At 36.1% G+C, this 17,353-nt stretch overlaps 1 protein-coding gene across 1 annotated transcript in view; it reads left to right on the top strand.

The window, feature by feature from the left end:
• Nucleotides 1-17,353, top strand: part of NDUFS4 (NADH:ubiquinone oxidoreductase subunit S4) — a 49,942-nt gene that overhangs the window by 17,348 nt on the left and 15,241 nt on the right. The window lies entirely within an intron of this gene.

The raw sequence follows: 17,353 nt of genomic DNA, 5'->3' as shown, positions 1-17,353 counted from the left end.
GGATAGAAACTATAATTCCTGCCCAATAGAGAATAGCTTCTAGCACTTTATGCAGAAAAAGATGCAAAAAACACAAAATTATTATAAATAGAACTTAATAATGAACAGTTGCTGAAATGCTTTCATAATGGTTTCTTAGCTTTTTTTTCCTCAACAAAATCAACATCAGAAGTTCCTGGGTTCTTGTGTACTTACATAATTGTTTACAATTTCTCTCTGAGTGTAGGATTGAATAATCCAGAATACCTCCAGTTTCATAACAGGAAAGATGTAGGTGTGTTGACAGCCAGGAACAGAGGCTGTAAATCCAGTTATAGAAAACAGAAAAATCAGTGTTAAATTATTTGAAGTAGAATAGTCTGGAATGGAAGTGGTTCAAGAAACATCAGTTATAAATACATTTCAAAGACTTAGTCATATAGCTGGAATTAACAATCATAAATCCTTACTTCTGATTATCTCTTTATCTCAATTCTTGGAATATTTGTCAACGTTTGTTATATTTATGAGATTGCCTGGCTTCCTGCTACTTGATTTCAAGTTTCCTCCAGTGGCATTCATTCTGTTGCAGGATTCTTAAAATTACTAGTTTATTTGATAGCACTTGGAAGCTTTAGAGGTTATGTCCAACCATTACAAACCTGTTGCTATTCTTGCTTCGTACTAGTCAGTGTTTTAGAACAAATCTGTGTAATGGATTGTGAGAGCATCTGTCCTGAAGTACTGATTAGCTGAGTTTTTTAAAAAAAGAATCCTTGAAAAAAGAATGAGAAGAAACAAACTAGGTCAAAAGTAGTTGCAAGATGTTCAATCATTTTGGATAAAAATTATATATGCTAATATAATTCCCTGCTAATAAATGAGACAAAGTTCAGCTTTGAATTTAGACCTCAATTACTCACAATCTTTAATCACCCTGATTGATCCATAGCTGAAACCTAGGTCATCTTTCAGTTCAGAGTAAGATATCATCTGATGATATCTAGATATACATTACTCTAGACAAATACACAGATGCAATAGAAGACCTGATGCCTGGAGGCTTTAAGGCTTGGGATAAAAAAAAACAAAAAACCAGAAGTTGAATCCCAGCAAGATTGAATTAATGTTTGCCAGAAACTATCTGGCTTTCTCCCTGCTCTAACCATAATTGTAGAAAGGGTGATACTGTCCCACAGGAGCAGGACTTCAACTTGGGGAGCCTCTTAGACTCACAACTACTACTGAATGAGCAGATGGAGGCTGTGTCTACGGGTGTTTCTGCCAGTTTCAACTAATATTCAGTTGTACTCTTTCCTGTAGAAGGAGCCTCTGGCTATCTCCTCCCGGTTAGATTACTGCAATACACTGTATGTGCAGCTGCCTTTGAAAGCTACGCAGAAGCTGCAGTTGGTCCAAAATGCAGCAGCCTGTTATTTGGAAGGGAGAAACTATTATTTGCATATAACACTAGTACTGCAGGTTCTGCATTGGCTGCCAAAATGCTTCTGGATACATTTCAGAGTGCTGACCTTGGCCTTTAAAGTCATGCATGGCCTGGTACCTGCAGGATTGTCTGCTTCAAGTAGATCTCACCCATCCAGTGCACATGTCCCAGGTTGGGACGCCGAGTGTACTATCCCCACATGAGTTCTGGGGAGAACAAGAGCATCTCATTTCTCAGCAGTGGCATTCACCTGAGGGCCACCTGAATCAATTTATTAACAAACTATTAGAGGCTTTTGTAAGCCATGAATCAGCTTCAGCTAGAGTTATTCCACTGTAATCACTTTGCCTGTGCTTTTGCTTGTTAAGAATCAGCACTTCCTTAACTTGCTAGCAGAGGCTAGAAGAATTGATCACAAACGCTTTGTAGGCTGACCGTAAACACTCCATACATGGACTAGCTGGCAGGTTGCTGCTCTGACAACTTGCTAAAGAAATTTTGTAAGTGACCCCATTACTGGAATAAAGAAAGGAGACGTGGCATTCAGCTCCAGCTGTAGTTAGAGGTGTCCAGGCAAGGGTCCGGAGGTGAACATAGTTTAGCATGCTAAAAAGCACACCCAGAGTTGGACATCTCATATGCTAATATCCCCCCCCCACTGGATTATTATGGGATAGAATGCTTTTGTGCGCATGTCTAAGATGTGTACTAATCAGCTGATTACTTTCTTGCCTACATTGTATAAAAGATGGTTTTGGCTTCATGAAAGGGTGCCCAATTTGGACTTGGGTCCTGAGCATACCTCTTTGTTTCTGTGCAGAAATAAAGTGTTGGAATCCACTTTCCTTGACTCTGCATGATTTATTGGCTCATCGCGCCAGATGAAAATGAACCCAGTGTTGGGCTGGGCCAACACATCCTTTGAAACAGTCTCTCATCAGAAATCCAGACAGCTCCATTGCTCTTCACCTTTAAAAAAAAACAATCTGTTCAGAAGATCATTTGTTTAAGAGCTGTCATTGGTACTTCTATTATTCTATTAATTCTGCTTATAATAATTTATGTCAGGTTTTAAAAGCTTTATTTTTTATGTATTCTGATTTTTCTGTTGTGAGCATTTTGATTTTTTATTATACACTGTCATAGGTCCATATAGAATGTGGTGATATATAATAAAGTAAATAAAGCTGTCAGTCTTGAATAACAAAGCCACAATTACTAATGTCAGATTCATCTCTTCAGGGTAAAATGTAAACGTGAAAAGTAGAAACAAAATTCTTTTTTTTTTTTTAGGTTTTTTTTATCCTGCCTTTATTATTTTTTATAAATAACTCAAGGCAGCAAACATACGTAATACTCCTTCCTCCTCCTCTTTTCCCCACAACAACCCTGTGAAGTGTTGGGCTGAGAGAGAGTGAGAAAGTCACCCAGCCAGTTTTCATGCCTAAGGCAGGACTAAAACTCACAGTGTCCTGGTTTCTAGCTTGGTGCCTTAACCACTAGACCAAACTGGCTCTCCATTTATAAATAGGTCTCTGTAAACACAGGTAGTCCTCAGTTAACTATGATAATTGGGACTAGAATTTCCATTGCTAAGTGATGCGGTCGTAAAGTGTGATGTCACGTGACATCACTTAGTGACAGCAATTCTGGCAGTTCCTGTTGCCATCTTTAAGCGAGAATCATGGGTCATTAAGCCAGGACCTCCTTGCAACTTCCTGCCAACTTCTAACAACCAAAGTCAGTAGGGAAGTCAGCAGGAAGTTGCAAGTCCCAAACAGGTAAGTAGCTGCAGCAGCACGCATGAGCATTTTCAGGCCCAGGGGTTGGTTCTGCTGGGTGGGGGAGACTTACCCAAGTGACTTGCGACCTTCCCTGCCAGCTTCCCCATTGACTTTGCTTGTGGGAATCTGGCAGGGAAGGTCACAAATGGCAATCACATGATCGTAGGGTGCTGCAACTTTCATAAGTGCAAGACATTTGCCAGCACCCAGATCACAATCACGCAACCCTGGGGGTGGTACAACAGCTGGAATTTCGAGGACTGGTCATAAGTACCACTTGTTCAGTGCCGTCATAACTTTGAACAGTTGCTGAACAAGTGGTTGGTAAGCGAGGACTACCTGTAGCTGTTTTTCTTTCCTTACCATGATATCATCTGTCATTAGGAACCTGGTTATTTATGTATGCTTTATAGAACATTTTATTGGTAGAAACAGTACAATAATATTTCTCATGACTTTTGTCTGCCAAAAATTTTCAAAATTACTCTTAAAATGGATCTTAGAGCTACTACAGTTATCAGAATATTACCCTTTAAGATAATGTGGTTTAGTAGAAACTACGGCTTACTTGTAACTTGCAAATATTTGTCTACTGCAGAGAATACTGCAAAGTTGCATTAAAAAAAAGAAAACAAACATGATAATTATGCAGGTATTAAAGCCATCCTCTAAACTGATGCATGCATATTTATATTTAGATAAATATATTCACTTTTTTTAAAAAAAAGATCGCTAATTCATTGCAATTCATTACTTGTCAATTAATTCCCTCTTTAATTAGAATAACATATCTCAATTCAGCCCCCGGTGCTTGCTGCCACTTGCTTTTGTAAGTAATTACTGTGATTAAGCATGTGGCAGTGTTAGCAAGCTCAGCTAACTGGCTAGTGATACACAGCTTTCTGTAAAATGACTGCAGGCAGCGAGGATTCTGCCAGACGACAGACGATATCTGTAGCTGTGGCAGTTCAAGCAACAAAATCAATATATAGAAAGAGTTTTATTGTTTAAAAGGGATACATTTTAATTGAAAAGATGGTGTAGTAAGAAATGCACATATTCTTCTCTAGACTAATCTGACAGCTTTTCAAAGGATAAGAATATTTTATTTTGAATTACTAACATGACATATTTTGTGCACACTTATTTGTGTTTGGTTTTCAAAGTAAGTAAACAGAAGATCAGAGTTTTATTTTGCCTGTTCCTTTTCACTTTGGCAGTGCTCTCTCTTTTGGGGTGTAGGAGCAAATTAGATGGAACTTTAAAAAAAAAAAATCTCAAGTGTCTGTTTTGTCTGGGCTTTTCTCATAGAGGGTTCCTGTGCAGATATTTCAAGGCTTTAGTCTGGAGCATTGGGTCAAAGGATGTTTCTCTTTGAAGGGCAGACAGGAGTCTTTTTTAATTCATGAGGTTTTTTGCTTTACATCAAAGAATCACTGCTTCTCAGACTGTAGTGTGATGGCAGTTAAGAGCAGTCTTTTAAAATAATGTTGAATATGTATGTTTAGTTGTTAATATGTGTTCAGTTTCAGATATGTGTTTTGTAAGACATCTGCTTTAATTTTTGTGTTTGCCTGTGCTACAATTTATTAATAGTATTTCTGTGATGCCTCATAACTTAGGGCAAACTAAATATTAATAAAATGAAAAGTTAGCAATGAAGATACTATTATAGTATAAAACACATCACAGCAAAGATGTGTAAGCAGTAAAATTAAACATAACTAAATCTAACATTTTTAAAAGCCACGACCTCAAGATCCACTATCCCCTGAAGAGCAGTAATTTTTACCTGGCACTAAAGAAAATTCAAAGTTGATGCAGATCGATCCCATCTAGGAAGGGCATTCCACCACAAGGATGCTATCCCCCAAAGGGGCCTCTTTCTGTCATCTGCAATCTGCAGGGTCTCACAGTAGGGTTACATTTGAAGAACAATGCCTAATGATGACATGCTGTATTTAGGAATTATAGGAAAGGGAAATTCTGATTATTTTTCAATGAAAAAGACAAACATTTTAAAAAAATACAAAACTAAAAAGAAAAATAAACCAGTGATACACACAAGAGTAACTGAAGGTGGGAAAAAGAACAAAGAAAAATTGAGAATGTACATACATATGTAGGTATGTGTGCATATAACCACAAATGTAGTCTCTAAACATTTAAACAATTCAAATTTGTCCAGTGTGACTAAACAATCAATTAAGAAAAAATGTTAATATAGCAGATGAATGATGGGCAAATTTAGGTAAATACATCCTTTACAGTGAGTTGTTCCAAAGCTCTTGATTATGTCAGTTTTTCACCCAGAATCATTTCCCTCACTTAAATATCACTGATCCATTGAAAGATGTTCATTTTAAAATACGTTATGATTACAAACTGGTAACTAGCAACAAGAATTGAATCAAATTCTTATATTGCATTGATTTATATGCTAAATGAAATATGTATAATTAACCAAAAGCAAGAATCATTATAAAATATTGTACAATTTCCTGAAAACTTTAAACCAAGTAAACTGGCTTATTGTCTAATCTGTAAATAAGTGCCAATTTGCTTGCAGTCCTATCAGTACAATCTGAAAAGGTTTATATTGTGAAGTTCATATGAGTTGTTTTCAGAATCAGTTTCTGGTGGTTTCCTGGAATATATTTTAAAGAGAATTTTAAAAGAATTCTATGCCAGAAAAAGGTTTTATAGGACTTTCAAGAGTCTTACTGTAGAGACTTACTGTAGTATAAAACTTTTGTATATTATTAATGAGATTGTTTTCCTACTAAATGGAAATAGAGTTATACTGTTCCTCAAATGTTTTTAATTATAATTAATGAGACCTAGATATTTTATGAAGGAATAATTGGACTTGATTCATTTGAAATCAAATTTGTACTTATGACAGTTCATTTTGCTAAATTCAATAGTAACTGGACTTCCTTTTATAGTTATTTTAAAGTTATTCTATAAAGTCTTCATATCTCCATCCTTATACTGAACTGATTCCTTGTAACTGTTATAAAGAGAATGATCAAGTAATTGAAAAAAAAACCAATCAGGAACCAAAAATTGTTTCTATCCTGTCTAAGTTTCTAAAATAAGTTTAAATGCAGGTTTGAAAGAGTGATATTAGTTTGTTCCTGTCAGGAAGAAATTGTACTGTCCTAATCAATAAGATATCCAGAGCTAATTCAATTTGTACCCATTTAATAAACCAGCCCACAATCATGCCATGTCAAATCATTTCAGAGGGGCTCATCCACCACTCTGGTCCAATGTCCAGGGAAGGTTGGAGATTAGACAAGTCCGTTAGTCTAGCATCCTTGGATCTAGCAATGGTTTCTCGAGTGGGGGATGGACCATGCCTCTTTAACAGCTGGCAGAACACCCCCCCAATACATTTAACCATCATCTGGATCCAACCATGTGTTGTCTCCCAGAAGCATTGACCAAGCAGGAGGGACACAGATCTAACATACAGGTAGCTGTGCTCACAGCCCCAGTGTTCACTTATCCACTTCCTTGGAACTAGATGTAGTGGATTGGGGGAATAGCCTTCAGGGACAGGAGGAAGAACCAGTACCAAGACAGCAGTCAGATAAAAGAAACCTGAGTCCAGGGCAGAACTGTAACCTGAGAAAATGTCTTATACAAGACCTCCCTTGTTCTCACAAAGACAGAAGGAGGGAGAGGGAAAGCACATCCAGACTTGCAAGTTTCTGTTTATCTTATTATAAAGTTTATCTTTATAATAAAAGTAATATTGACCTGCATGGCTTTGGTTTCCTAGCCTGGTCTACCTTCAAAGGCTGACACTAACAGGCTTAAACTTTTCCTAGATAAGCAAGCCAGACTGTCAACTCCAAAGGATCTGCACACTTGGAGTCCAACTCCAAACAGATCTGAGTGAATTTTCCTCAAAGATGGTGAGAATATTCTTCACAGCAGCCCTGCAGATTTTCTCCTAGTCCATCCTCAGGAAGGATCAGGTCTACCCTTAACAGGGCTACTGGTTGGCTATCTGTGGATGTGATGAGTGGAAAAATAACTACATTTTACTCCCCTAATTGCCATGAAGGAAACCTTAATAGAAGACTTTACTTGTGTTTGATCAGATTTGATATTTATCCTCCTCCAGCAGTGCTGTAGGCATCTCTTCTGCCACTTCATTTCCCGGAGGTCCTTAGAGAACCAAAGGGCTCTCTGGGTTCCGCACATAGAAAGAGTCCTCATAGGTATATCTGAGGCCTCAGACAACCAGTGCATCAGAGCCTCAGGAATAACCCCAAATTCCTCAGAAACCTAACACAATCCATCAGGCTCCTAGAGTGCACCAATTGAATAGAGGCCGCCCTTCCTGTGGCAAAAAGCAGCTACAGAGAACTCCAAGGCTAATAGAGAGTGATCGGACCATAACAAGGGACTAATGGTAACTTTCCCTAACATCACGTTGTCACTAACCCAAGTAAAAAACTTAAATTCTGATACAACCTTTTGCAAAAGAGTGGCAAGTAATTTCTTGAAGTTTTTCTTATTACTTTCCAATGTTAATTAATAGAACAGAAGACTTATGCTATTGCCTGAAATTATTTAATTGAACTAAGGCATGACGTATTTGGCAATTTGCACATTTTTTTACATTTATAAGCATATATCTGCAAATAAATAAATAAATTAGTATACAATTTGTATACATTGTATTTTTCCTAAGTTCTGAGCTTATACGTCTATAGAAGCTTAAATAAAGTAGGCAATAATAGGCATTCTTTTTTTGTTGCCCCTATTTATTTGAAGAGTATCTATTCAGTGTCTTGATCCTATTGATTGTAATTATAGAAATGAATTCATATTTAAATCCCATTTCCTCTAACAAATTACATGCTTTAACACAGTGTTTTTCAAACTTGGCAACTTTAAGATGTGCAGGCTGGCTGGGGAATTCTGGGAGTTGAAGTCCCCACATCTTAAAGTTGCCAAGTTTGAAAAACAATGCTTTAACAAGTGAGGGAAAGCATGTACAATGTAGCTTCTGTACATGCTTTCTCTATCAGCAATGGCCACAGGAGGAATATATATTTTCTTCTGTTAATGAAGTAATACGACGTGTGTGTGTGTGTGTGTGTGTGCGCACATCTTTGTGTGGACCTGGAAGCACAAGATGGGCTATATATATGTGCCAGTCTCTAGGATGTGTGACCAGGAGGGAGGGTTGTTTAGAATGGAGCAGTGTCCAACATTTCAAACCACTCCCACAGGGATGCCTTTGGGAATTTTTTTTCTTCACAGCCACCAGCTGAACCCAGTCCATTTTGAAATGTGGTCTTTCTTTTTTCAATTTCTCCCCCTGTTCCAAATTTGGTGGAATTCTCTTCTGTCTTCAGAGTTTTCTCCCCCTGACAGATAGAGTTTTGAGCTCCTTTACACAGTTTCTTTCCAATACTCCACTGGATTGGAAAGAATAAAAACATTTAAAGAGAGCAAATGGAGCAAAGTATATTTAATATTGATGTAGAATCTGCATTTTTCCTATAGGAACAAACTCAGATTTATCAGAAGATAATACAGATATTTTAAAATATGTTTAAAATATCTGCCAATTGTGAAGTGAATTTTCTTTGATTTAACAGTAGAATAGGCCAATATGTTAACACCCATTGAAGATCGTCATTGGTTTATGAACAATCACAAGTTGTGTTTGTTTCCAAGAGATGGGAATTCTGACAAAAGACTTTTGTAGTCAGTGGTATATCAAGTTAAATAAACAATAAAATAGGTAGGTAGGTAGGAAGATGATAGATTAATAGATAGAAAACAGTTTTTTAAAACATTGCAATATTCAGACCCAAACATTTATATCTGGAATTTTATCATTAAAAGTTGTTATGATACTGCCTATTTCACTTTCTATTGTTATTTGACTAAGATGATTTTAGGTTCAATCATTAATTGTGTGAGTTTATAATTAGTGTACTAATGAGTTGGCCTTCTAATTATGCTCAGGGTTTTTGGATGAAAAAATAGAACAATGATACCCTCTTAATTCATATGAATTAAATGTATGTTTTATATCTCAAAGTGACAAAATGTGCTATCTAGGTTTGTTATGTCATGTATTTTTATATTGGCTTCTATTTTTGTTTTTCAATTTTTGAGGCTTTTTTTAAAATATAACTTGTCACACAAAATGTTCTCTAGTAATAGTTTTCATGATAACACATAGGATACAACATTCAGATTCTGCTACTGGATTATTAACTTGAAAATACCTTGTCCTTCAGGTTACTTGATTCTCAACTACTTAGGGGTTTAAGATGTTGTTGTGTTTTTATTTTTGTATAGGGTTGTTTTATATTTTTCAATGTGAGCCACCAACTGTCGTTTTTTACTGTGGCACCAAAGCAATATGTTTAATAAATAAATAAATGAAAACCAGTTATTTTAGCTGAGCCTAAATATTGGTGTAATACATTGATAACATTCAGTTTCAGTCCAATTTAGAGCATTTTTGGAATTTTCAGAAATAACCTCTGAAAATGCATTATAGCAGTATAAAGAGGGGATTATCGGAATATGCATAATGGAAGCCATCCTATGGCTGCCCAAGGTAGAAAGATTTATCAGCTCAATCTAATGAAAGACATTACAGTAGATGAAATCTCCTTCAGTGATCATTCTTGATCAGTGAGTACTCCAAATTATGTATCAGATGTCTTAAGGCCTATTTGCAATACTCAGAGCTCTCTGCCATCTTGCTGTCAAATTTTAGTAGCATGATTTGCCAACAAAATTTAACAGCAAATTATCATCTTACAAATTTTACAAAAGTTCCAAAGAAGATGAGGTTTGGGAGAGGATTTTTTTATCCCTTATTTCCTAAAAGGAAAATGTACTACAGATCCTTGTAATTTAGGAGTGTAACTAGGTTGAGTACAATTTAATTGGATGGGCAAACCATCCACGAACAGTATTTTCATGTTGTCTGTATTGGGTCTTAGTCTATTAGCCTTTCTCCCAGCTTTAATTGGGACCATCTGGATTTAATGAGAGATACTTGAGTGTCATCAGCTATTGATGGCACTTCAGTCCAAATCTCACGATGTCTTCATCCAGCACTTTCTGGTTGATGTACAAAACAATATGAAAGGTATGTTGGAACATTGTAAACCCTTGAAACACCAAGGGTTTTTTTTAGGGAGTGGGGGAAAAACTTCCTTATAGTTTTAAATTATCAATCAGTTTGATCCAAAGGCGCATATTTTTAAATAAAAATGTGCAGTTTACCCTAAGAACAGGACCAGAGTGAATTTCATGTTAAAAAGAAAAACCGTACATGGGAAGATCACAGTAGCTGGCAGGAGTACTGGTAAACAATAGAAGCAGCAGCCTGAGTTCTACTAGTATAAAATAAATATGTGAATGTTTACAAAAAAATGTTCAAGGGGTTGTTTTTAATGGAATCTTCAAAATACTAGGTATTAATTAACAAAATAGAGCGAAAGTTTAAAGAGCTAGTAGCCATATAATTGTTAAGGCATAGCTGTGTGGAATGCTAACGCTATGTAACCATGCTCCATTGTGTGCTGTTTTAACAGGATAATTGTGTCAATTCTTTTCTGTCCTGACTACCTGCTGGGTATGGAAATCATGTTCGTTATTTGGTGCTTGTTTTTCTGCCTGTCCACAACAGTGTGTATTATAGCATGGGGAGGGATAGAAAAAGAGAACGTCTTGACAGAGGAGTGGGGGTAGCTTCAAAAAATATAAAATATTAATATATACTTCCTGCAACCTCAATCCAAGATATCAGCATTTGCAGACTTCTGAAAAAACTTCCAAAGAACTCTATCTTGATATTTTAGATTTTCTAATCACTCCATGCTGTATAATTAGTGGTGCCACACTGAACTGTATTACACTGTTTGTGCTTAGGTGTTCTTACTCTCTAAGAACTGTTTCACCATATGATTATATATTTGAGTTTTTTCTTCTATGCCTAGAAAGACAATAAATACAACTAGCTAATGTGTCTTTGTTTTTTCTTAGATCTTTGAAATAGTTTTTCTGAGACAGGTTTCAAACTTTGCTGTGCTTAAACTACTAAAATGCTAAATAAATTTGTGTGACATCACCTATGAATAAAATTAATAGTTTCAATGGTATTAGAGTAGACAAGAAATAAATATACCACTTTAAATAATTAAATATTAATCTACATGACTTAAACTTTGTGGTAAAGCAGCTGCCCCCTGTTGGTTTACACAAACAAAATGAAGAGTAAAGCCCTACATGAGTTTTCATGGTGCTCATGCATTGCTTGCACAAGCCTGATCAGTGGCTTTTTTTTTGTTTGTTTTAAAAATATCCCCTCTCCCACTAAATTGCTCACACCCTCCCACAGGAGGTCTTGACTCACCATTTGACAATCCCAGACTTAAGGAAAATTATTATTAGTGCTGTGCAGAGGTCTAGATTCAAAGGACAAAATTCAAATGATCAATGCAGAGATCTACATTCAAAATTGGAGCACATATTTAACATTGGGTGCTCAAATAGTACCTGTTGGGAACACCTTAAAGCAGCTGTGTCTTTTCCTGTGAGAATAGTAGACAATGAAAAGTACATTTATCCATGTTATAAGAATTACCAAAGTTTTAGTTTAATCTAGCAAATAATGCTAATTGTGGTGCAGACTGGTGATAGTAGTTCACCATCTGAATTTACAGCTAAGAGTTTTTGTTGGAAAATATGACCTTTATCAGGTTTGTGTTGTCTGTTTTTGCTTTGTTTTTTCTTTGTATTGACTATTTTCTAGTGTTATTGTTCTGTATGAAAAATTGCCAGGTGTAGCCATCAAGTCATTGTCAACTCTTAGAAATCACATAGATAGATTTTCTCTATGATGATCTGTCCCTAACCTGGTCTTTCAGCTCTTCCAGTGGTGCACCCATCACCACTGTAACTGAGTCCATGCACCTTGCTGCTGGTCATTCTCTTCTTCAGAAACAACAATATTCTTCCTATCCTGCTTCTTCAAAGTCCAACTTCCACTGCACTATTCTGATTTTTGTAGATATAGAAACATCACAGCATTTGAATATCTTTTCCAAGGCCTTCATGGCTGCTCTACCAAGTGCTAGTCTTGACTGCTTGTTCCTTTACTGTTGATGGTTGATCCTAAAAAGCAGAAGCTATCCACCATTTTGATATCTTCATTGTTAGTTGTAAGGCTGGTTGTTCTACCTGTTGTGATTAGTTTGGTCTTCTTTATATTTAAGTTTAGTCCCATTTTTTTCTATTATGCTTCTTGACTTTTATTACTAGAGTTTGCAGATTTATATTTGCATTTTCGTTATCAGGGTAGTGTCATCAGCATAGCACAGGTTTTTGATGTTTCTTCTTCTGGTTTTAAAACCATGCTCATCTTCTCCCAATCCAGCTTCCCTTAATATATATTCAGGATATAGGTTGAATAAATAAGGGAAGAATATTACAGCCTTGTTGCACACCTTTGCCAACCTGAAGTCAGTCTGTTTCCCCATGTTCTGTCCATATTGAGGCTTCCTGACCTGTATATAAGTTTCTTATGAGTACAATGAGATGTTCTGGGATTCCCATTTTTCTGAGCACATTCCACAGCTTGACATGATTGACACAATCGAGGGCCGTTCTATAATCAATGAAGCACATAGTGACTTCTTTTTAGCATTCTTTGGCTTTCTCAATTATCTAGCATGCATCAGCAGTAATGTCTTGCCTTCCTTGACCTTTTCTAAAGCCAGATTGAACATCTGGCATTTATTTTTCCATATAGGGCTTTAATCTGCATTATTTTGCTAGCATATGAAATTAAGAATATTGTACAATAGTATGCACATTCTGTTAAATCCTTTTTTTTTTTTTTTTGGTATTTGAATGTACTGTAGATTGACCTCTTCTAATCTGTTGGCTACTGTGTTCTTATCCAGATTTGCCAGCATAGGTGTAGCAATATGTATATTTAAAGCTGTTTTAAGGAAACCTATAGTACACCTGGGTAGTTGAAGTTAAATAGATTCATAATCAGATAAATCTATTAGTAGAATTTTAATGCACTTGTGGACAAATGCACTAAGAATGAATTAATGTAAAGAAGAAATTGGACTGTATCCAAATGCTTCAGAGGATACCTGTGCTAAGAGTGTTTTTATGGTTTTAGTTTATAGTGCCAATGGAGGGAGTACAGGGCAGAGATGCTAAAGCAGATATTATAATTTCTACGTAATCATTTAGGTAAGACAAATGAAGGAAAAAAGCTAGAGTTTCCTACACACCTTTTTTGTACTCTCCTTTCTAAGCAAATTAGTAGGATGTTGATATTAATTTGAGGTCTGAATCAAAGGTAAAGTATGAGAGACTATTAAGTTGGATTATTGTAGGATGGTGATCTTTTATAATTGATTTAAAAAATCAACTAAAGAGTTAGCATGTATCTCACAAATCTCATATCAGGTAACATCCCTACTATTTTAAAGTAGGTCCTTTTATTTTTAGTTAAGATTTTCAAATGATTTCACATATTCCCATGTAGTTTAAAATCCTCTGAAAGCCTGGCAATACAGAGAGGGAGAGAAACACTGTATGATATACTTTATGCAATAGTTGTACAAAACATTTGAAGGAGTAATTTTAAAAACCCATTGCCTTGACACAGCTGCATCCTCCAGAGCTCTTGGTACAACTATTTTTATGGTTTTCCCAGGTTGTCTCCATAATAAATATACAGCCACTTTGTTGACAGTCCTCATGACAGTGTAGTCCATCCATGCATGTACAAACATCATAGGAAAACTTCTGAACCAGCTGTGTTGAACCTTCCAGAGGATGGACCTGCTTTAACAAATTGAGAAGGACCCTTTCACTTATATTAGTGAGCTTTACAAAGGATCCCTTGGAGTGCTTTAAGCAGTCCTAATAACCAGGAATCTTTATCTTTATATTAGAACACCTGAGATATTCACACACCCCTCAGAAAGTAATTTGTGAAACTGCTAAAGAGAGGACTTAAACCCAAGAAGGGAACAGATGGGGATAATTGTACCTGTTTGTCTGTGAGAATTAGCCCACAACTGAACAGTGTTGTATATGGAAAGGAACTTTGTTAAGTTGCTTCTCCTGTGACCTGTTTATATAACTTTCCTTCACTTCATTCTGTTGGAGAAATTACATGTCTACCTGAACCCAGTATCTTTCAGTTATACTGGACTGCAATTCCCATTGCCTTTAGCTAGCAGATCTATAAGCTAGACTTATGTGCAGCAGGACCATCCTGGCTGGAAATGATGGAGATTGTCCATCAAAGGTAGGAGAAGGCTGCATTAAAATGGGAGAAGCAATTAAACTATTGCAACCCACACTTCTACATTAGTATTTTTAAAGGGCATAAAAGTTGTTATATGCCTTTGTTTAACATACACATTCCTAGGAAAGACAACTTGCATCACTTTTGTGGCCTCAACTAAACTATTTTTGTGTATTTGTATATTTGGGCTGCCTTTTGTCAAAAAATATGGGGGTTGGTAGCAAACCTTTCTAAAGCAGTGATAGCATCTCTTTACCTTTTTTTTTTTTTTATATCCAAGGATAGATTATGAACCTTAAATAGGCTAGGGAACCGGAAGTAATTATGAAGGCCAGTGGCATTTTTTCAGTTTTATAAAAGCAGGGGCTAATTATTCAGTTTTTATTTAACTGAAATGCAGCCAAAAAGGAGGCTCCTGCAGAGCAGCTGCACTTCTTCAGTGTTATCCCAATTTACCACAGACACAACTGTCACAAACAGTACTTTTAGACTTGATACATAGCCATGGAAGTAAGGAGCCTTTTGTCTTGAGTGCATGCAGAACTTCTTTATACAAATCAACTGGCAGATGATGGACAATGATGAAAATTTGATTCTTTGAAGTCATAATGGTCATTGAAATGTGTGAAATTCTGGCATTGAAAAGAGGGCAGCTAGCAAGTTTCGGGATCTTGGGTGGCTGCTGGGAGCTTGCTGGGAGGTTTTCTGCATTTTGACATCAACTTCCCGTCGCTTGTTCCCAGCTTCCTTTATTTAGAGAGGAGGAAAATGTTAAACAGCTACTTGCTCTCAGGGATGCTGTACAATCACTTTAGGATATGCCATTGTGCAGATGGGAAATTTTGGATGTATTTCTGCCTCTCGAAACATGAATGTCTCAAATGTCTGTAAATAACTTGGGGGCAGAAACAAGGTTTTCTTCTGCCTTGTTCTTTAAAACCTTTACTTCCATCATGTTATTTAATACTTTGCATTATGAACTTCTGCCATAATAAGCTGGCCAAAGTGACTTGAGAAATAAAGCAAGACCTTAGTAATGGAAATTATTTCACTGTTTTTTTGAGTCAGTAATTTCATTAGTTTCCCACTTCCTTTGGGGAAGAACTTGGTATAAAGACTTGAACCCTATATATTAGTTTTCTTAAATCTGCAAGAATCATATCACAGAATATTTAACATTTAAAAAAGAAAACAAATAGGAATATTTGAAGTTTCTCCTTTAGATCACTACATCCGAGAGTATGCTTCAAAATGAAAAGAATTATGTGCCATACTAATTCATTTTATATATAAAATTCTCCCAGTTGATCTTTTTCCCTTTCTTTATTAAACATCTTACACTAAATATACATATAGCAATATGTAGCAAAGAATTCCCACACATTCTGTCTTGCCAATAGTTAAATGAGAATGAACTTGAAGTTGTTAAGCTAAAAACATTTTTAAAAGATTTCTCCCAACAACTTTGTTGCAGTAACTTGGTTCACAAGTAGTTTCACTGAGATCTTGAACTCACGCTTGGTGATACAGTGGAGAATTAGACTTAGTTTTTTTTTCCCCCTCCAAATCCTCCAAATATTTTAAATGGCATCTTGAAGCAGGAGATTTAACTCATTGAAATGTTACTAAAAAGACAGGTTCTTCAGTCAGTAGCTGAAGCTGGGTGGATGAAATAACTATAGTAGATTGTTGTAATGCATTTTCAAAATGTGAGAAATCAGTTTGTCTAGACTGAGAGTGGGCCTGCAGGGAATAGGAATTTTAAAGCTGCTGTGTTCTTTAGGTGACAACTATGTGAGCGATGCCAAGCCTTTATTCCTTATCTTTGGCAACAGCTCAGTATGCTGCAATTCCTTGCATGTCTTCTGCTAGCAAAAGCAGCATTTTTGTCACAATCCAGAAGCACATTATCCCAAACAAGTGTCTGTTCAGTTGCCAGCTTTAAACCAGGAGTAGGAGGAGTATGTGTGTGGGGGGGAGGGGGGTGTCAATAAACAAGTGCTTTATTTCTGAAAGGAAACTTCAGCTATAATGAATCAAAAGTACAGGCTAGCAGTATCATGTAGCTATTTTAAATTACTGTATAAACCCAGATCCTTTTTTTCTTGTCCCGGAAATAAAGACGTTTAGAGAATAAATCCCATACCACTGTTAAAGATTTTGCTGCAGCCAATCAAAAATCTGATCTCTGTTGCTTGATGCTTTTTTATTAGATTTTTTTCTTCATTAGGACTCATTTAGAAGCATAGCAAATCTCCCAAAGGTAGCCCAGTCCTTTTCTAAAAGTATATTCAATTTTAATATGGTTACAATGTATATTTAATGATTCTTCAATGGACTGATGTGTGATAGAGAATGACAAAAAGAAACCTTACACTAGACGTCTAAATTATACTGTAACTTCATTTGATGTTTAATGTCTAGTTACTAACAAATTATACTTCATCTCATATGCAACTTGGCGTAGGAAGCTTTATTCCTGGGACCTATGTTTCTACTAAGTGAATATTTCACTTTTTAGTCAGACATGGAATCAAAATCTATTCTTCCTTGAGTTGAAGGGGGTTTATGTTCAGAACTTCCTGAGTTTCTGGTATGAGTCCTAGCAGTGCTCCTACAAATTTTTGTCCACATGGCATGCTTCTCAGTATTCAAGATCAATAGAACTTTTTGATGGAAGAAAAGGTGATTATTAGTGATTTGTCAAAAAATACAAGAGCATGATTGTTTATCTGTTGTTTATTAAACAACAGCTGTTTATTAAAAAGTTAAAAGATGAACATTATTCCAGCATTCTTATGTTCA

The sequence above is a fragment of the Python bivittatus genome, unplaced genomic scaffold, assembly GCF_059951505.1.
Source record: "Python bivittatus isolate LINGU-HERP-01145 unplaced genomic scaffold, Pbiv_v1 ctg000570_np1212, whole genome shotgun sequence".
Lineage (NCBI taxonomy): Eukaryota > Metazoa > Chordata > Lepidosauria > Squamata > Pythonidae > Python > Python bivittatus.
This window is presented reverse-complemented; position numbering and strand designations above follow the sequence as displayed.